At 39.5% G+C, this 21,665-nt stretch overlaps 1 long non-coding RNA gene across 1 annotated transcript in view; it reads right to left on the minus strand.

Moving 5' to 3' along the window:
* LOC111168239 (uncharacterized) overlaps positions 1 to 21,665 on the minus strand; it is a 26,478-nt gene continuing 4,813 nt past the window's right edge. The window contains exons 2-3 of the long non-coding RNA XR_002642978.3: positions 15,518 to 15,638; positions 1 to 4,495 (exon numbers count right to left, since the gene is read on the minus strand). This is a non-coding gene — a long non-coding RNA (uncharacterized LOC111168239). The remainder of the gene's footprint in view (positions 4,496 to 15,517; positions 15,639 to 21,665) is intronic.

A 21,665-nucleotide genomic window follows, 5' to 3' on the forward strand; every position in this document is an offset into this window, starting at 1 on the left:
GGTCGGGGTGGGAGCTGAGGCTCGGACATCGGAGGTCAGATCCCAGGGAGAGGACTGGGGTTGCCTGCGTGAACACAGCCTGAAGGGGGCTAGTGCGCCACAGCTAGCCGGGAGGGAGTCCGGGAAAAAGCCTGGACCTGTCTAAGAAGCAAGAGACCATTGTTTCAGGGTGTGCGAGGAGAGGGGGTTCCTTCCCTGTCTGCCCAAAGAAGGCAGAGCACCACCTAACAGAGCTACAGAGATGGGCGCAAGCCGTGGCTATCAGCTTGGAACCCAGAGACAGGCATGAAAGGCTAACTCTCCTGCTGCAGCCACCAAGAATCCTGTGTGCAAGCACAGGTCACTATCCACACCTCCCCTCCCGGGAGCCTGTGCAGCCTGCCACTGCACTGTACCATTTTTCTAGGTTCCCATAAATGCATTAATACACAATATTTGTTTTTCTTTTTCTGACTTACTTCACTCTATATGACAGTCTCTAGATCCATCCACGTCTCTATAAATGACCCAATTTCGTTCCTTTTTATGGTTGAGTAATATTCCATTGTGTATATACACCACATCTTCTTTATCCATTCCTCTGTCAATGGCATTTAGGTTGCTTCCATGACCTGGCTATTGTAAATAGTGCTGCAACAAACATTGGGGTGCATGTGTCTGGCTTTCTCTGGGTATATGCCCAGTAGTGGGATTGCTGGGTCACATGGTAATTCTATTTCTAGTTTTGTAAGGAACCTCCATACTGTTCTCCATACCAGCTGTATCAATTTACATTCCCACCAACAGTGCAAGAGGGGTCCCTTTTCTCCACACCCTCTCCAGCATTTGTTGTTTGTAGATGTTCTGATGATGCCCATTCTAACCGGTGTGAGGTGATACCTCATTGTAGTTTTGATTTGCATTTCTCTAATAATTAGTGATATTGAGCAGCTTTTCATGTGCTTCTTGGCCATCTGTATGTCTTCTCTGGAGAAATGTCTATTTAGGTCTTCTGCCCATTTTTGGATTGGGTTGTTTGTTTTTTTAATATTGAGCTGCATGAGCTGTTTATATATTTTGGAGATTGATCCTTTGTTTGTTGATAAATTTGCAAATATTTTCTCCCATTCTGAGGGTTGTCTTTTCTTCTTGTTTGTAGTTTCCTTTGCTTTGCAAAAGCTTTTAAGCTTCATTGGGTCCCATTTGTTTACTTTTGTTTTTATTTCCATTACTCTAGGAGGTGGATCAAAAAAGATCTTGCTGTGATTTATGTCAAAGAGTGTTCTTCCTATGTTTTTCTTCTAAGAGTTTTATAGTGTCTGGCCTTACATTTAGGTCTCTAATCCATTTTGAGTTTATTTTTGTGTATGGTGTTAGGGAGTGTTCTGATTTCATTCTTTTACATGTAGCTGTCCAGTTTTCCCAGCACCACTTATTGAAGAGACTGTCTTTTCTCCATGGTATACCCTTGCCTCTTTTGTCATACATTAGTCGGCCATAGGTGCGTGGGTTTATCTCTGGGCTTTCTATCCTGTTCCATTGATCTATATTTCTGTTTTTGTGCCAGTACCATATTGTCTTGATTACTGTAGCTTTGTAGTATAGTCTGAAGTCAGGCAGTCTGCTTCCTCCAGCTGTTTTTTTCCCTCAAGACTGCTTTGGCTATTCGGGGTCTTTTGTGTCTCCATACAAATTTTAAGAGTTTTTGTTCTAGCTCTGTAAAAAGTGCCATTGGTAATTTGATAGGGATTGCATTGAATCTGTAGATTGCTTTGGGTAGTACAGTCATTTTCACAATATTGATTCTTCCAATCCAATAACATGGTATATCTCTCCATCTGTTGGTATCATCTTTAATTTCTTTCATCAGTGTCTTACAGTTTTCTGCATACAGGTCTTTTGTCTCCCTAGGTAGGTTTATACCTAGGTATTTTATTCTTTTTGTTGCAGTGGTAAATGGGAGTGTTTCCTTAATTTCTCTTTCAGATGTTTCATCATTATTGTATAGGAATGCAAGAGATTTCTGTGCATTAATTTTGTATCCTGCAACTTTACCAAATTCATTTATTTGTTCTAGTAGTTTTCTGGTGGCATCTTTAGGATTCTCTATGTATAGTATCATGTCATCTGCAAACAGTAACAGTTTCACTTCTTCTTTTCCAATTTGTATTCCTTTTCTTTTTCTTCTCTGATTGCCGTGGCTAGGACTTCCAAAACTATGTTGAATAATAGTGGTGAGAGTGGACATCCTTGTCTCCTTCCTGATCTTAGAGGAAATGCTTTCAGTTTTTCACTGTTGAGAATGATGTTTGCTGTGGGTTTGTTGTATATGGCCTTTATTATGTTGAGGTAAGTTCCCTCAATGCCCACTTTCTAGAGAGTTTTTATCATAAACGGGTGTTGAATTTTGTCAAAGGCTTTTTCTGCATCTATTGAGATGATCATATGGTTTTTCTTCTTCAGTTTGGTAATATGGTGTATCACATTGATTGATTTGCATATATTGAAGAATCCTTGCATCCCTGGGATAAATCCCACTTGATCATGGTGTCTGATCCTTTTAATGTGTTGTTGGATTCTGTTTGCTAGTATTTTGTTGAGGATTTTTGCATCTGTATTCATCAGTGATATTGGTCTGTAATTTTCTTTTTTTGTAGTAGCTTTGTCTGGTTTTGGTATCAGGGTGATGGTGGCCTCATAGAATGAGTTTGGGAGTGTTCTTTCCTCTGCAATTTTTTGGAAGAGTTTGAGAAGGATGGGTGTTAGCTCCTCTCTAAATTTTGATAGAATTCACCTGTGAAGCCATCTGGTCCTGGACTTTTGTTTGTTGAAAGATTTTTAATCACAGTTTCAATTTCATTACTTGTGATTGGTCTGTTCATATTTTCTATTTCTTCCTGGTTCAGTATTGGAAGGTTATACCTTTCTAAGAATTTGTCCATTTCTTCCAGGTTGTCCATTTTATTGGCATAGAGTTGCTTGTAGTAGTCTCTTAGGATGCTTTGTATTTCTGCAGTGTCTTTTGTAACTTCTCCTTTTTCGTCTCTAATTTTATCGATTTAAGTCCTCTCCCTCTTTTTCTTGATGAGTCTGGCTAATGGTTTATCAATTTTGTTTATCTTCTCAAAGAACCAGCTTTTAGTTTTATTGATCTTTGCTATTGTCTTCTTTGTTTCTATTTCATTTATTTCTGCTCTGATCTTTATGATTTCTTTCCTTCTGCTAACTTTGGGTTTTGTTCTTCTTTCTCTAGTTCCTTTAGCTGTAAGGTTAGATTGTTTATTTGAGATTTTTCTTGTTTCTTGAGGTAGGCTTGTATAGCTATAAACTTCCCTCTTAGAACTACTTTTGCTGCATCCCATAGGTTTTGGATTGTCGTGTTTTCATTGTCATTTGTCTCTAGGTATTTTTGATTTCCTCTTTGATTTCTTCAGTGATCTCTTGGTTATTTAGTAACGTATTGTTTAGCCTGCGTGTGTTCGTGTTTTTTACGTTTTTTTCCCTGTAATTGATTTCTAATCTCATAGCGTTGTGGGCAGAAAAGATGCTTGATATCATTTCAATTTTCTTAAATTTACTGAGGCTTGATTTGTGGCCATAGATGTGATCTGTCCTGGAGAACGTTCCATGCGCACTTGAGAAGAAAGTGTAATCTGCTGTTTTTGGATGCAATGTCCTACAAATATCAATTAAATCTATCTGGTCTATTGTGTCATTTAAAGCTTGTGTTTCCATATTAATTTTCTGTTTGGATGATCTGTCCATTGGTGTAAGTGAGGTATTAAAGTCCCCCACTATTTTTGTGTTGCTGTCGATTTCCTCTTTTAGAGCTGTTAGCAGTTGCCTTATGTATTGAGGTGCTCCTATGTTGGGTGCATATATATTTATAATTGTTATACCTTCCTCTTGGATTGATCCCTTGAACATTATGTAATGTCCTTCCTTGCTTCTTGTAACATTCTTTACTTTAAAGTCTATTTTATCTGATATGAGTATTGCTACTCCAGCTTTGATTTCCATTTGCATCGAATATCTTTTTCCATCCCCTCACTTTCATTCTGTATGTGTCCCTAGGTCTGAAGTGGGTCTCTTGTAGACAGCATATATATAGGTCTTGTTTTCGTATCCATTCAGCAAGCCTGTGTCTTTCGGTTGGGGCATTTAATCCATTCACGTTTAAGGTAATTATTGATAGGTATGTTCCTATGACCATTTTCTTAATTGTTTTGGGTTTGTTTTTGTAGGTCCTTTTCTTCTCTTGTGTTTCCCACTTAGAGAAGTTCCTTTAGCATTTGTTGTAGAACTGGTTTGGTGGTGCTGAGTTCTCTTATCTTTTGCTTGTCTGTAAAGCTTTTGATTTCTCCATCAAATCTGAATGAGATCCTTGCCAGGTAGTGTAATCTTGGTTGTAGGTTCTTCCCTTTCATCACTTTAAATATATACCTTTTTCCTATATTTTTTGGTTGCATGTCTTTTGATCACCTCTTCATCCAATACACCTTTTGTAGTACAATTTCTATAGAGAGAACAGAAAAACAACTCGGTTTTTTTCTGAGAGTTTGAAAAGTATTTTGCAGCTTCACAACTCACCACCACTGGTCAATGTCATGTAAATTTTTTGGATTGTTATAAAATTTGGGAAATCCTCGGTCATTTCTTTTATACGTAAGCTGGAAGATTTTACGATGTGTCACGTTTTTTAAGTAATAACTAATCTTAAATAAGCTTTAGATTTACCACTTCAGAAATGTTTCCACAAGTCATTCCTACACTCGTACAGCCAGCAATAACTTAACTATATGCAGAAGTGATAGCAAACCACATAAGTATATCCCACTAACTCCAAATAAATGTATATGCAATTCAATTTCTCTTTGGTTTGATCCCCAAAAGAATAGCTCTGATGAAGACAGAACTCTCCCTAGAAAACAAAGCAAGGTAGGGAATTCCCTGGTGGTCCAGTGGTTAGGACTCCATGCTTTCACTGCCGAGGCCCCAGGTTCAATCCCTGGTCAGGGAACTAAGATCCCACAAGCCACTCAGTGCAGCCAAAAAAAAAGAGAAGCAAAGCAAGGCAGAAAATATGAAAAGGCACAAGTGTTTTCTGGGTAGGAAGAAGGTAGAAGACACTCATTCTTAATATACCTTGTATCATTCAAAGTTAATAGAAGTATTCCCTTCCCATGTACGTTTGAAAGTATTCTAGTGTTGTGAATTCCGCTGTAGAATTTGGAACAACACACCCCAGAAGAATGAAGCCTCAGAGGAAAGCTGGTGGACCTAACTTAAGGTAGGAGAGGTTTCACCCCCATTGAACTTCAAACCTAGGCTGTGGCAAAAGATTTTCTAAAGGAAGGCAGCAAGGGAATTCCCTGGAGGTCCAGTGGTTTGGACTCTGTGCTTCCACTGCAGGGGGCGCAGGTTCAATCCCTGGGCAGGGAACTAAGATCCCACAAGCTTCACAGCGTGGCCCCCCCCAAAAAAAACAGAAGAAGAAGACAGCAAAGACCAAAATCCTAAAGGAAAAAATGGACAGATTTAACTGTATTAAACTTTAAAACATCTGTGTGGTTAAAGTAAACAAAATCGAACATCAAACAAAAAAACTAGAAGAAAAAGTACCTGTCATTCATATTACAAAGGCTTAATAGCCCCAGTACAGAAACCCATTAAAAATTTTGAAGCATGAGGAATCTAACAGGAGAACCATCAAAGAACATGAACAGGCCATTTACAGAGGAAGAAATACAAAAGGCAAAAGTTGAAAGAACTGGCCAAGATTTAAGGAAACTAAGCCCTCTCACCCTGCTATCAGGAATGTAAATTAGTTCACCTTTATATGGGGCAATTTGACAATATAAAAATAACACTAACATTTATAAAGAGCTTACTATTTACCAAGTACTCTGTGAAGTGCTTTATACTGATTGAGCTATTCAATCCCCACTCAACTTGTATGGACATTCAATGTGCATCATGTGTAATAACAAAAAACTCGAGATTCCTCAGACACTGAACAATAGGGTTTGGTTAAATAGAACATGGAATCTCTATACAATAGGATTGAAATGATTTATATTTACCAACATGGAAAACCCTGTAAAATGTAGTAAGTTTTTAAAAAGGCGACAAAAGAGAATGTACAATATACCTGTTAAGTAACAACATTCAACTAAGTTGTTTTTTAAAGATTTATTTATTATTTATTTATTTTTGGCTGTGTCAGGTCTTAGTTGTGGCACGCAGGATCTTTGCTGAGGCATGCAGGATCCTTCCTTGCAGTGTGCAGGCTCTTCGTTGTGGTGCGTGGGCTTCTCTCTAGTTGTGGCATGCGGGTTTTCTCTTCTCTAGTTGTGGTGCACAGGCTCCAGGGCATGTGGGCTCTGTAGTTTGCAGCACATGGGCTCTAGTTGAGGCACGCAAGCTCAGTAGTTGTGACATGCGGGCTTAGTTGCTCCTCGGCACGTGGGATCTTAGTTCCCTGACCAGGGATCAAACCCACGTCCTCTACATTGCAAGGTGGATTCTTTACCACTGGACCACCAGGGAAGTCCCTCAACTGAGTAAGCTTTAAAGATTTTATTGGCTTTATTCAACAATTCATGAATTGGGCAGCATCCCATCTAGCAAATAGAAAGGAACTCTGAAGAGCAGTACAAAATAGAAGACTTTTACAAGCAGAAGGTGGAGGGACAAGGAAATTACTAGCAACGAGTGGATTGTTTCAAGCAAGGTCACCTTCCTTTGGGGGACAGCAGGGGTCTATCAGGTGGATTACCTCACTACGGCTGACCAGACAATTCCAGACTGACTGGAATTACATTCCTGGGAGAGGCTGAAACTGCAATTAGGTTAGGTATTAAGTCTCAGTTTGGTGATGTGGGCTTAGCACAAGTGACTCCATTTGGGGCCTATTGTCTCTTTTTTAACAATTTCCCCCTTCTGATCAGACTCTCAGCTTAACTGGGAGATGTGATCAAAATTTAAGGCATTAGTGGCACTTTCAGCTACCACTCTGAAGTTCCCACAGTTTTTGCTGATCCTCTGTGTAGTATTCACAGGTCATGACTTTTTAGCTGAACCTCTGTGTCATTCACGGGTCATAACTCCAGGTTCACAATTTTTTAGCTGGTCGTTCTCTTCGTTCTTTCCTGACATTCCAGTCTTACATTTGCTTGGTGGTGAGCAGCTGCAACCATGCATTTAAAGCTTTTGAGAGAACACAGCACACCAGGGAGACTACTATGACTGTGGTAAGCAGGATAATTCCCAAAGTCTGGAGTGCACTTTGGAGTCATGGTCCCCAAGACCCAAACCAATCAACTACATCAAAGAAAGAACCCGTTGAAGGAGTTACTTTCTTAAGCCAGTGGCTTATTCAGTGATCTTATACAGCTGAGTTTCAACTTCAGCAGTACTAATCCAGGTGCAGCAAATGGTGCTGGCCACAGCACAAACAACTCGTTGCTCAGCTAAAAGATAATCAAGGGTTATCTTTTTATCAAGAGCAATCTTGATCAGAGAGTGTAAGGATTTTTGTTGGGCAGCTATGGCTTTTGCAGTAGATTCTGTAGTATTTTCGAGAGTTAAGGAGAGGTTCCTGATCATAGCCTTACTTGTATTCACTCCTAACCAGGGAAGTAGGGACCTGCCAAAGGAAGTGAATCCTGAATCATGAACACCTCCTGGGAGGTCTTTTCTAACTGGATGATGTAAATTCAGGGGAGTTGACCAATGAGGTGTCTCAGTTTGATTGTGGACAGCTAGGGGCACAGTTAGATAACCTAAGAGGCATTGATTGCTCAGTTATGCACCAGCCATCTAGGCATTCATAGGCTCAAGGAGAATGACAAACACCACAGACAAAGATAAATCCTGTCAGGGCACAAACCATTCCCACCAAGGTGGTATTGTTAATGGATTGCTGCATTTGTCCATTCAAGCCAGGGGTCAGTTAGGTTTTCAGCACAATTGGAAAGTAAAACTCTAAGCCTGAAATGAAAAGTTGTTCTAATTCCTTGCAAAGATGAGTGCTGCTGGTGAGAGCTTTTCATGATTGGGGGAAGATCTGATTTAGATAATCATAAGAGCATGGGGGTGCATATGTACTATGATTTATACAGGTATTTGTATCTAACTGGGCAAGTACAGTTATAATTGAAGAAAAGTCAAAGAAGGCACAGGATGTTCTGGCCATGAAAGTCAGACTCTAAGTGACTCCTGGTGGGGGCGGGGGGCGTCAATTGGGAATAGAAGAGAAATTGGTCACAGGGAGAACCAGGGGGTCTTCTGGCATCACAGACAGGCATTTTTGATGACAAATCCAGCAGTCTGAAAGGTTAACTCTATTAGCAATGGCCTGGAAGAGTAAAGGAAAGAAAGAGAAGGAGAGAGAGTTTCATGTTTAGCTAAAGTATGAAGTCTTGATTTGGCATCTTGGCAGTCTACATCAATGTTAGCTACTTCTCTTCCTCAGATTTGGAGTCTCCAGTGTCTACACAGGACCAGTTGTCGGGTGCAGCCTTCTTTAGCTGTGAGATGTGTACCCAAGGTTCAAGTCCCTGAAGTTTGGCTGCCATCTGGATAAATGAGGAAGACCTGGTATAGTCCCTTCCAAGAAAATTTAACAGCAGCCTTTATTCTTAGTGATTCCAAATCAGAAGGGTGGGAGAAAATTGGAAACGTTAGTTTGGAGAGTTATAGCCAGATATTTGAGGAAACTAAAAGAATTGAGGATCCAGTCCAGTTTACAGGTATATAACAAAACTTCAAAGACAGTTAACAGGACTAAAATCTAGTATCTACAAAGATGCAAACATAATTTTTCTCTCTACAATCACCTCCATTTTTTTACCAAGATAATCACAGTAAAACTAATTTGTTTGCATTAAAACTGGCCTTGTTATTTACATAAGTGCAGCAAGAATAGTGATTGACCATATAAGTTCTTTTTAAGACAGCTTTGCTGGAACTTTTCATAAGAAATCTCAGCTTGAACTCTTAAAAGCCTCTGAGGACAGGAAGCCTAGCCAAGATTTTGCCTATAGTTGTGTGAATTCCTCTCTTCTTCAGATCCCCAAAATATCCTGAGCTTTCTAAGCCTGCCAGGAAGTGACCTTCCTTACTTACCTGGTAAGGCTGCCGGGAATCCAGTAAGCAAAGTACCAGGTCGATGTTTCTGAGAGGCTTTATTGGCTCCATGAAGTCAACCTTAGTACCTTAAAGCTGTCTGGTCATATCTGAGTCTATGCATGTCTCTCTCAAATATGACTTTCCTGTCAAAGCCTTGGTATTGTAATATAGCCAGTGTTTCTAATTGTGTTCTGTTACAAGGAGAACAAACAAATCCTTATTGAACTTATTCAAATAACTAATTAGGGCTTCCCTGGTGGTGCAGTGGTTGAGGGTTCGCCTGCTGATGCAGGGGGCGCAGGTTCGTGCCCCGGTCCGGGAAGATCCCGCATGCCGCGGAGTGGCTGGGCCCGTGGGCCGTGGCTGCTGAGCCTGCACGTCCGGAGCCTGTGCTCCGCAACGGGAGAGGCCACAACAGTGGGAGGCCCGCATACCGCAAAAAAAAAAAAAACAAAACAAAAAACTAACTATATTGCCATGAAAAGAATACTCAAGAGTTTCTAAATTATGGAGGGATTGGGTAAGGAGAAAAAGTACATGTTTCATCTTTGCTTACAAAGGTATACTTTACCAAATTGCTGCATGTCATAGCTAGCTTAAGAGAAAAAGTTTCCTTAAATCTGGAAAACAAAACATTAAGGAACCAGCAATGTTTCAACCAAAAAGTCATTAAAAATTATAATCCTCCTCCTCAGTTCATCAGACCCATGTAATTAATACTTGTTCTGCTTGAATCCAATTTTTCCATTAGCTCTGAAAATTCTCACTGAGTTCAGCTTTATGATATTAAAGTTATCAGAAACCTGTACTTGTCAAAGTTCATTCCGTGAATCTCCTTTAAGATGGAAGTACTTTGCAGGAACATTTTTTACAAAAATATCAGAGTAGAAGAGTAACTATCTGTAAAAAGACTTAAAAAATGCTCATTGTTAAAGATCTGATGAGAATTAATTGCAATGGAATTGATGAAGAAATTTGGTTATTTCTGTGACATACAACATTTTAAGATAATAACTGGAATTATTACTGATAACATACCAGGACACTTCAAATTCCCAGGAATTTCATACAATTTCTGGATCACATATATCTATACAAATACAACATAAAGAAGGCTTAGTACTACTTATTTGGCAATGCTTCCCATGTAATTTAGCATATCAAATATGCCTAATAAGTTTAACATCTCTCTTTTTCTAAGGAGAGTAATTCTGTTGTGATTTTCCAGGGGCTTCTGGAAAAATCTCAAAGTTACTTCCAGGTCAAAAAGACTTCATTTAGAATTTGATTTTTTTTTTGGTGGGGGGGGCAGTTTTCAAAAATATCAAAAGGCTTTAAAAACATTTGGTCAAATAGGATCATAGGTCACTGAAACAATACTTAATTATCTATTTAGCCATAGTGACAATTAGACTTCACAGGCAAATACAGAAAATTAAATACTTGTAAACAAACAAAGTACCTTAGCTCTTTTAATAGAGAAGACTCAATTTTCTTAAGTAATCAAAGACTTGATAAAGACAATGTGAAACAGGAAATTATTATTTTTTGCGGTACGCGGGCCTCTCACTGTTGTGGCCTCTCCAGTTGCGGAGCACAGGCTCTGGATGCGCAGGCTCAGCGGCCATGGCCCACGCGCCCAGCCGCTCCACAGCATGTGGGATCCTCCCGGACTGGGGCACGAACCCACGTCCCCTGCATCGGCAGGCGGACCCTCAACCACTGTGCCACCAGGGAAGCCCGAAACAGGAAATTATTTTGATAAGACACAAAATCTTTATCTTCTAGGCAAATTACTTAAAAGAAAGAAAAACCATTTACAATCTCTTACAAGAGCAGATCAATAGTGCACAAAATCTTTGTCCTTTTAACAGAGAGAAAACCAAATTCTAATATTGCACCAGCTACTTTTGATATTAAAACTCAATTTTCACTCAAATAAATTCATTTTAATATTAGCCAGCTTAACCATGCATAAAATTATTTCCCAAGATTCCTTTCCCATAAACCTTTTACAACTCTTTTTTTACATTTAGATTTTGTCCTATGTTTTCCTTCTTTTCCATTCTGAAATAACCAGCCTTAGGACAAAATTACTTCCCTTTCCCTCAACAAAAATCCATTTCCATTCCTCATACCTTCTTTTACTGAAAACATACATCCTACTTTCCTTGCATATGGAAACTTTCCTTTATTATTTCTAGTAGTTTTAATTACATATAACTTTTAACCCTTAAAAACTTTAATTTCTACTGAAAATAAATAAGTAAACAATTGTGAACTATTTTATACATTAGCATTTTGTGGCAAATTTATAAACATTTTATATTTTCTAGAAACATATGCTTTTTCATAGTGATTTTTTTTCAGTGTGGCACAAAACATGTTTACTAATAAACCCAAATATCTTTAGCTGCTCTGTAAAACAAAACCAAAAGTGGATAAACCTACATTCAGTAATTAGTGTTTCAGTATTTCATCTTATTTGGAAATTATCTAGATATTTAATGACTATCATTTAATTTAACTTAGCAAAACTTTAAGGTTTCAGGTTACCAAAAAGATTTGGGGAAACTGCTTAAGCAGATATACTGTAAAATATAATTATTGCTAAAAAGTTCACCTAAAAACTCTTATCTCACTTACATCTATTTAATTCACTTGTTTTCAACAATTATGCTTAGATTACTTCATCATACCAAGTTATGTTTCTTACTGACAAGTTTTATAACAGAGATATCATGAACTTATTTGACTAATAAACCTAGGTAGAATAAAAGTTGTATGTCTGCATTATATTCAATGTTGATAACTCTAAAGACATGTCTATTTTAATTAAACCAACAGATTTAAATTAGCTTTAATACCAAATATTTTCCTAGATCACACAAACCTGAAAAGCATTTGGGTTAGTTTCTATTATATTTTTTGAGAATTTTATAAATACTTAATTCATATAGGCATTCATTTTCTTTAAGCCAATTAAACAGAACTCTTTTACAAATTAATTTTGGCAATACCATCTGGAGGTAAAAAAAAAAATACCACACATCTACAACATATATAGAGACACACATAAACATACAGATGCAAACTTTATAGTTGAGACTTTATAGTTCTTGTCCTAAAATTTTAACCATGAGACAGATATGATAATATAAAACTCACTAGCTTATAAAAGAACAGTTGAAATAAGTATACCTGCTCCAATGGCTATGGCTAAAGCTTCTTCTAATAATATTTGTGGAGAAGACACTGAAGATTTGTATTTGTCCTTAACAAGTAACCTTATAGAAGCTGTGGACCAGATTTGGGGCAAGAGAGCTTTTATAGCAGTTTGTATTTTTTAAAAGCCTTCCCCCCACTTTTTTCTTTCATTCTCAGGAATTGGCAATGGTCTAGATAAGAGTTCCCAGAGAAAGACTAGGTAAAACATTTACTTCTCAAAGGCTCAGGGAAAGAATGCAAGTTCCTCCAAGAAGGACTTTTGTTCTTTAAAGACCAGAATTTTTACAATACTTACAAGCTTTCTGAGATAAGTAGGGGAGGTTTTGGGATAGGTAAAAAAGATAGGTGGACTGCATTTTTTCTGGAGCCACATTTCTGGTTTTGCAAAGATCTGTAAGATAAGGACAGTTGCTTTTAATTTCTCAAGAAATTGGGTTGCAACTTAAATGGCATCATAGGTTGTTCCACTCATCCAACCACATTATCTTCAGTCTGCTTTTCTGTATCAGGGAGAAGATTCCCAACTAAGATGAAAACCAAAATATTTCTATGTTCTGGATTTAGAAATATTTGTCTTTGGAATGTTTTAGTAAATCCTTCCACAAAGGCTTCAGAAGGTTTTTCTTTCCCTCTGGGTGTATAGTTTTCATTTTAGCTTGGGGGAGAAGGCCTTTAAAAAAGTTCCCAGGGCTTCCCTGGTGGCGCAGTGGTTGAGAGTCTGCCTGCCAATGCAGGGGACACGTGTTCGTGCCCCGGTCCGGGAAGATCCCACGTGCCGTGGAGCGGCTGGGCCCGTGAGCCATGGCTGCTGAGCCTGCGCGTCCGGAGCCTGTGCTCCGCAGCGGGAGAGGCCACAACAGTGAGAGGCCCGCGTACCACAAAAAAAAAAAAAAGTTCCCAATAGGCTTTGAATATCAGCTTCAATTTGGCCAACTTCTGACCGCAGAGCTACTTTAAAAAAAAAAAAATCCTTTCAAATATCTTGTCAGGTTTCATCTGGGAAAAACAGTAAATATTTCTGGCAGTATTGAACAATTCCTTGGACTAAAGAGGCGCCCCCAAAGAGGGTGCAAACGGTATTTTATTTTCCTTTCTCTACAGGATACAACAGACAGAGATCTGGGAGAGCCAACTGTAGCAAGAATTATTACCCTTAGCCAGCTTCTGCCAGTTTTCCCAGGATCCCATCTGCAAGCTCTGAGTGGGGTTTAAAGTAGAGAGTGTAAGCTCTGGTATCTACCAGAATTTGGTAAAGTTTTTGATTGATTTTAACTTTAGTTTCCCCTTGGCTGCTTAAGGGAATAAAGTAGCAGTTTACTAGAAAAATCCCTCAGAGTCTCATCAACTCTGGCCCCTCCTTAGAAGGTAGATATGGGGGCATTCAAGCTGATGTGAAGAATTTGCATAGGACCTTTGAGGATCTCTTTTCCAGTATCCCAGTTGATTACAATAGATATCAATCTCTAGGACAGCATTTTGATGATGGACCCCTAGGAGGGTGTAATTCAGGAGGCCTTGGTGTTGTTTTAGATACCTTTTGTGTCTTTGATTTTCCATTAGCCTTTTACAACAAAATTTTCACTGAAGCTATTTTGGAATCTAGAAGCCTTTTGGAAGCTTCTACATATCAATTAAAATAGGTATCCCATTCTGTTTGTTTGATTTGGGAACCTTTGATTTTTAGTGAACCTCTTAACTGAATGATCTTGTCTACTTGGAACATTCCCCATAATGGCCATTGTAATTCTAGGATTTTTTTTAGCAAGATTCTGCCATTTTTGTAGATATTTATAGCTTCCGGGACCATAGTTCTTACACATAAAATAAGCAGGTGTGCCAAAAGGTGGTGCATTCAACTCTTTGGAATTTAAGGATCCCATTTCTTTTAGCTAATCCTTTTTGGTCTCTTGGAGCCAAACTACAGTAGTCTGTCCTTAATCACAGGGGAAACATTCCAAGAAAGACCCCTAGTGGATGCCTGAAACTAAGGATAGTACCAAACCCTATATATATTTTTTCCTATACGAACATACATACATACTGTAAAGTTTAATTTATAAATTAGGCACAGTAAGAGAGTTACAATTATAACTAATAACAAAATAGAACAATTATAACAATATACTGTAATAAAAATTATGTGAATGTGGTCTCTGTCACAAAATATTTTATTGTACTATACTCACCCTTCTTGTGATGATGTGAAATGATAAATGCCTATGTGATGACATGAAGTGAGGTGAATGACTTAGGCATTGTGATGTAGCGTTAGGCTACTATTGACTTTCTTATGATATGTCAGAAGGATCATCTGCTTTGGGTGATCCTAGATCATTGAGCCATGATGATGTTGATGGCTGGATGTCAGGAGCGGACAATGTCACTGGTTGGGGATCCTGGGCAGGATGGAGCTGGAGGGCTCAAGGTTTCATCAAGCTACTCAGAATTGTGTGCAATTTAAAATTTATGAATTGTTTAATTCTAGAATTTTCCATTTAATACTTTCAGACCATGGTTGACTAGGGGTAACAGAAACTATGGAAGGTGAAACTGCAGATATGGCGGGACTACTGTAATACCTAAGAGGGTTGTGCTGCTGCATTGGGGATTGTGTGGTGTTTTACAGCATACCTCATTGCATGGAAATTTTCTTGAGGTTGGTGATCAACTTATCCTAACACAGGAATCTTAGAGTTAGGTGGTGAGTGCTCCATCAGTTTTTAAGTACTTGACCCATGCCCACCAATTTTGCGACTTTTGGCTTCCAAGAATCCCATTAGCAATAGCCCTTATCTACACAAAACAAGACAAACAAACATGTGCACCTTAACACACCAGCAGTAACCAAGAGATGTTACTGTGGCCTGGACAAGAGAAGGCCCTGTACACACCACCAGCAATTCCCAATGTGGAACCTGGGACTCGGGAAAGGACTGAACCAGAAGACCCAGCAAGTGGGGACTACAGACTGGGATTCTAAACAAATGGGGAACTATTGACAGAATCGCCAGCAGTTCCCAACGTGGAATCTGGGGACTAAACTAAGGGCTGGGGTTTTCCAGTCAAATAGGGGATTGTAGTCTAACTACCAGAAGGTCCCAATGTGGAACTGCAGAAAGCCAATTAGATTGGAAGCTCAAGGCAAAGAGAGTGGAGCTCAGAACCAAGAGGAACTTACCCACGGCCCTCGGAAATGGCGAGAAAGAGAACTCAAGGGGTTCACAAGGTATCACTCCTGTGTTTCTCATTGTCCCTGAAGCCATCAGAAGTCTCCTTCAGTCCCACTGCTGCCACCGAATCTGTTAAACAACAAAGTTCAACTGAGTAAATTTTAAATATCTTATTGGCTTTATTAAACAATTCATGAATTGGGCAGCATACCATCTACCAAATAGGAAAAAGCTCTGAGGAGCTGTACAAAATGGAAGACTTTTACAGGTAGAAGGAGGCAGAACAAGGAAGTTATTCTAACAAAGAGCTGGTTGTTTCAAGCAAGGTTACCCTCCTCTGGGGGACAGCAGGGGTCCATCAAGGAGATTACCTTTTTAGTGCTAACCAGGAAATTCCAGACTGACTGGTTAAGATTACATTCCTAGGAGAGGCTGAAACTGTAATTCGGTTTCCTATGTATTAAGTCTCCATTTGGTGACATGGGCTTAGCACAAGTGACTCCATTTTGGGCCTTATCTCCTTTTTTTAAAAATTAATTTATTAATTTATTTGTTTATTTTTGGCTGTGTTGGGCCTTCGTTGCTGCACATGGGCTTTCTCTGGTTGCAGCAAGTGGGGGCTACTCTTCGTTGAGGTGCGTGGGTTTCTCATTCCGGTGGCTTCTCTTGTTACGGAGCACAGGCTCTAGGAGCGTGGGCTTCAGTAGTTGTGGCACGTGGGCTCAGTAGTTGTGGTTCACGGGCTCTAGAGCACAGGCTCAGTAGTTGTGGCGCACGGGCTTAGTTGCTCCGCGGCATATGGGATCTTCCTGGACCGGGGCTCAAACCCATGTCTCCTGCATTGGCAGGCGGATTCTTAACCACTGTGCCACCAGGGAAGCCCCCTTATCTCCTTTTTAACATACAATTTCCATAGTATAAAAAACTGTATGAATATGTGTCTATATATGTATATGTATACAGAAACATCTCTTGGATATGTACACCAAAATAACAAGGGTTGTTTCTACGTGGTGGGAGTTTTAGATGATCTTGATTTTCTGCTTCATACCTTTCTATTATGTCTTCTGAATTTTTGTTATCACTATTCCTGCTGCCCAGGAGTAAGGTCAGCTTGATGAGCATACAACCTGTGCTATCACACAGGGTCCCATGCTTAGAAGAGCCCATGTTTGGTTTAATATTCTGCTGTCACTATTTTGAAATTCTGAGTAATTCATGAACAAGGGGCCCCACATTTTCATTTTGCACTGAGCCCTACAAATTACATTGCTGGTCCTGTCAGGAGTATAGCTTGCCTCTTCAACTCTCATCCGGAAATGTGTTGTTCTACAACCACCACGTGAGAACTTGCTACTCTCATTTTTGTTCCTTCAAGTAGAAGGGTAATACCTCTCAACAAGGAGGCTTTTGACCTATTTTTTCCACTGTCAGCAAGACTATCAATCCTCTCCCTGAAGGGAAGGGAAAGCCTCTGAGGGCAGATTATTTTTTCTTCCCTACTAGATTTTAGTTTTACACTCTCTCCCAGCCCCTGACAGGGTGGATTGCAGGTGTCCATAATAGAGTACCTACGTTCCAACATGCCAATTCTAGGAGGAGAAAAATCTGTTCTCCTGTGATCCACAATCGATCCCAGCCACTACTCTAGCATCAAATGCATATGTGTACATTTACATATGTGAATTAGTGTTAAGTCATTCTATAATGAGCCTTCGTGCCTAGAGCCTTGCCAAGCAAGGTTTTCATAATATCCCTAAGTAGTTTAGCAACAACTCAGAGCAACAACTAAAGCCAATCTTCATAGCTATCAGTGAATATACCCACGCCCATATTCATGAGATTTCCTTATAGTTTATTCCCATCAACTAGGCTTTTTATTGTCAGGAAGTTTCATGTAATTCTCCACCTGGAGATTTCACTGTGCATTCCTTCCTTTGGACCTTTTATAAAGATTTTTTTTAAACTAGCCTCCCCACCAATCCCTAAGAAATCATATTTTCAAAATGTCAAAATAATGTCCTTAACCTCCTTTAACTCTACGTCTGTTTCTTATTTCTAAGGTGATATCTACTGAGAGGAAAGAGGGTCAAGGTCCTATAGTGACTCAATTCCCTTAAAAACAGTGGTCATGGGAATTCCCTGGTGGTCCAGTGGTTAGGACTCTGCGCTTTCACTACTGTGGACCCGGGTTCAATCCCTGGTTGGGGAACTAAGATCCTGCAAGTGTGGCATGGCCCCAAAACAAACAAACAAAAACCTAAAAAACAAACAAACCCAAAACAGTGGTCGTAAGATCTTGTCAAAAACTTTTGGAGGTCAATTTATATTATATCCATCAAATGTCTTATCTGCATGTTGTTTAATCCTTCAAATAAACCCACTTAGCTAGATAAGAATTATAGAAATCACCACATTTCCTCTAAGGAGTTCTTTTGGTTCAAATATCCTCTACTAGCTTTACTGACATGACATCAAACTCCCCAGTTTTTGAGTGACCTCCATTGTTCCATAACTGTCACATAAACAAAAAACTTTTAATTATGGATATTTTCAAACACACACAAAAGTATAGAAAATAGTGCAATGAAGTTCCAGGTAGCTACTACTCAGCTTCAGCAATTACATTTGCCTATCTCAATCATCACTTTTTAATCTTGTTTCTCGATTTAAAGGAAATTTTGAGCATTAGATTCTAACTAGGAATACAGCCAAATTCATATTCTCACTTGAAATAAAGCTGTCACCTAAGTAGCAGTTATCTAGTTAAAATCAAAGAGCATCCCCATTTCCAGATTTTCCATCTCTAACCAACCTGCTTTCTAACTCCCTCTCCTCCCGCCCCTGAGCTGCAACTGGCACTTGTCCCAGCTAACTGGTCTAATCCTTTCAACTACTTAAATGTAGGACAGGAGGACTTTGAGAATAGATTTGCTTAGCATACTGCAGAAGAGGCAAAATTGCCCTCTGACCACTGCATCCCAGGGCAATTCCATTTCAATTCTTTAACTTCTGTAGAAGTGAACAAATAACAGCATTGGAATAAAGCTTATTTTTCAGAACTTTTGTTCAAAGCTCAGTGTAAAAGCATGCCCACGTCTATCCATGTGAAAGTGGATATTACACAAAGTAGGCAAGAAGAGCAAGGCTCAGAGGGAATAAGATGGAAGATTAAGTTATGGATCAAGGGAAAGGAAGCAATGTTTTTAGCCTCCCTCTGGGAGACTTTATCTCCTTTATCTTCCCAGCTACTTCAGGTATAATCTAATTCCCATTTTACATATGAGGAAACTGAGGAAATTCAAACCTCAGAAGTCCTATGGCTCAAGACACCAGTTTGTTAATGTTGCAGGAGGAACTGAATCTGATCTATTTGACTCCAGAGCCATGCCTTTCTAAGTCAGGAGCACTGGAAATTGGTTGGGATCCCCAGGACAATCCTTTCTGAGGCCTGAGCCTGCAAACAAATACCACTTTGTAATAAGACTTTCTCTCTTTCTCACCAGATGGTCCCCTAAATTAGTTGAAGCCTGTGGGCCTTAAATATAAAATAGGCAGATGCATCTTGATTATAATACAGCAGTTTGGTTTTAGTTGCAAGTGTTATGCTTAAAATGCAAGAATGTGATTGATTTACAGAATTTTTTTTAAAGGATAGGGGTTTTTTTGTGCTTGGCCAGCCCAGCTCCTGAATGCCTGGCTGCTCTCCAAAACAGACAGAACTACACCTAGGCAGGCCACCAAAAGTAAGGGTTCTATTTCTCTGGGACAGCCCTGAGCAACAGGACCTTCGCGCAATCCATACTGCTGATGCTGCCTCTATGAGACCCACCGGAGGCAGTTCTTGCTCTTCCTCCCTTAGCCAGACTAGGCGAGAGGTATTTCGTCAAGAAGTCCCCAGCTTGCTGGAATAATATCCACCCAGCTCCTTCTTTGCCACTGGCATTTACCCTAGCCTGCCTGGATCTAGAAGCTGATCCCTCTGGACTAAAGATCGTGCCTCTTCTTCTCCAATGAGTTGAGGGGACAAGAGGCAGGTTTAAAACTTGCTTCTCTTTTACTCACACTTAGTATGCCTGTTTCGTCTGTACGTAAAGACTCCACTCACCTACAGCTATGAAAAACCCTGCTCTAACTTTGGAACTGAGAAATCATTCTTTATTCAGACACGTGCTTCCTCCACAAAGCATAGCAGCTGGGTGCATTGGAGGCAGCAGTGAGGGTGCAGGATCCAGGAGGGATGGGGAAGAAAGCAATTCTGAAAGGGAGTGAGGAGCAGTCTCAGGGAAGGGAGATGTCATCAGAGGGTTAAGCAGGCAGCAGGAAGGAAGAGGAATTCACTATTGAGGAGAAATGGAGAAGGGACTAAGTACCAAGCATTATGCTAGAGGCTTCACATATACCAAGTGAGGAGGGACTGGAAATGGAGAGAAATTTATGAATGTTATTAAACTAGTGCAGGCAAGAAGTAATTAGGGACTTAAGAGAGTGGTGGCAGTTTGAATGGGAAAGAGAGGACAGAAGCAGGATTCACTGTGAAGTGAGGCTCGGCCCGACTTAGCAATTGATTGGGTGTAGAGGTCAAGGAGAAGGAAGAAACCAAGAGCTTTGGTTTTCATAATAAGTGACTGGGAAGATAAGAGGAAATGATTGTCAGGAGATGGATTTAGACAAGGTTAATCAATTCAGTTTGGGGCCTATTTAAGCTTTTAAAATTTTTTGTTATGCAAATTTCAAAACATAGACGAAAAGAGAGAATAGGATATTGAAGTCCCATATACCCACTACCTAACTCAACAATTATCAACTCACAGCCAATCAATACCCTTACCTATTCCTTCTCTCCCCAACGGGATTATTTTGAAGTAAATCCCGGACATCATATGATATTATCCATAAACACTTCAGTATGTATTTCTGAAAGATATTCCTAACATAGCCACATATAATTATCTCACCTAAAAAGGTAACATTAAGCCTTTAATGTCATCAAATACTTAATGTCATCAGTAATTATTCAAACTTCCTCAATCGGCCCCTTGTTTGTTTGATTTATATAGTTGATTGGTTAAAACCAGGATCCAGATAAGCAGTCCCACTGAATGTAAGATTCTGTCTGAAACAGCCATATGGAGATATCAAGCAGGCAACTGAAATTTTGGGTCCAAAATTCAAGAGGTAGAGGCCAGAAATATAGATGTGGAAATCATCTTCCCAGAGAGAATCGTTGAAGCTATTTGAATAGATGAAGCTATTGAGTATGTATTAAAGGGGAAGAATATAACAATAAAAATGGCCCAAGGATAGAACCCTGGGGAAAAACTACATTTTGAAGAGAAGAAAGAGACTGAGGATGGGGACGAGGAGGGATTAGTCTGGGAAAGAAACAAGAAGCTGAAAAGTTGAAAAAGAAAACAAGATAGTGTTGTCCCTGGAACCAAGAAATGAAAGTGTTGCACAGAGGGAGGACCACAAAATTTTCCTCACTCAATGTTTTCCCTCAAAAGAGCCTTGTACTAGGACTCAGTCCCTACTCTACTGTGTGACTTTCTAGCTGTGTTACAAGTTGAGCAAGTCACCTCCCTAAGTCCAAGATTCTTCAGATTTAAAAACAGATAAGACCAGTCCTGATTAACAGGCTGCTATGAGGATCAAATGAGAATGGAATCATGTGAAGAAGGCCTTTGTTAACTGCAAAGCACTGGACAAATAGGAGAGGCTGTTCGTTCAATACATCCTTATTGTTATTTTTATTAATTATGTGAAAATATAACTGCTGAGTAGAGGATTTAAAGTTTTTAATATTAGGAAATCCTGAATTTGAAAGGCCATGACTCTTCAAGAGTCTCATTAGATATAATAGCTGGCTCTTAGGAGCATCTATTGTGTGCTAGACACCGTTCTAAATCCTCCACATACCTTAACTCATTTGATCCTCAAAAAAAAATCTTATGAGATAGGTACTACTATTAACCTTGTTTTACAGATGAGGAAGCTAAGGCTGAGAGAAGTGACCTAACTTGCCCTAGGTCACACAACTAGGAAAGTAGCTGAGCCAGAGCTTAAGCCAAGTCTTTCCTATGCCAGAGCCTGACTTCTTAATCACTACACCAAACTTCCTCTTAAAAATATGCCTTGGAAAATTAGAAGACCACC

The sequence above is a fragment of the Delphinapterus leucas genome, chromosome X, assembly GCF_059928025.1.
Source record: "Delphinapterus leucas isolate spDelLeu-1000000601 "Yukka" chromosome X, BTC_Dleu_Yukka2, whole genome shotgun sequence".
In the NCBI taxonomy this organism is placed as follows: Eukaryota; Metazoa; Chordata; class Mammalia; order Artiodactyla; family Monodontidae; genus Delphinapterus; species Delphinapterus leucas.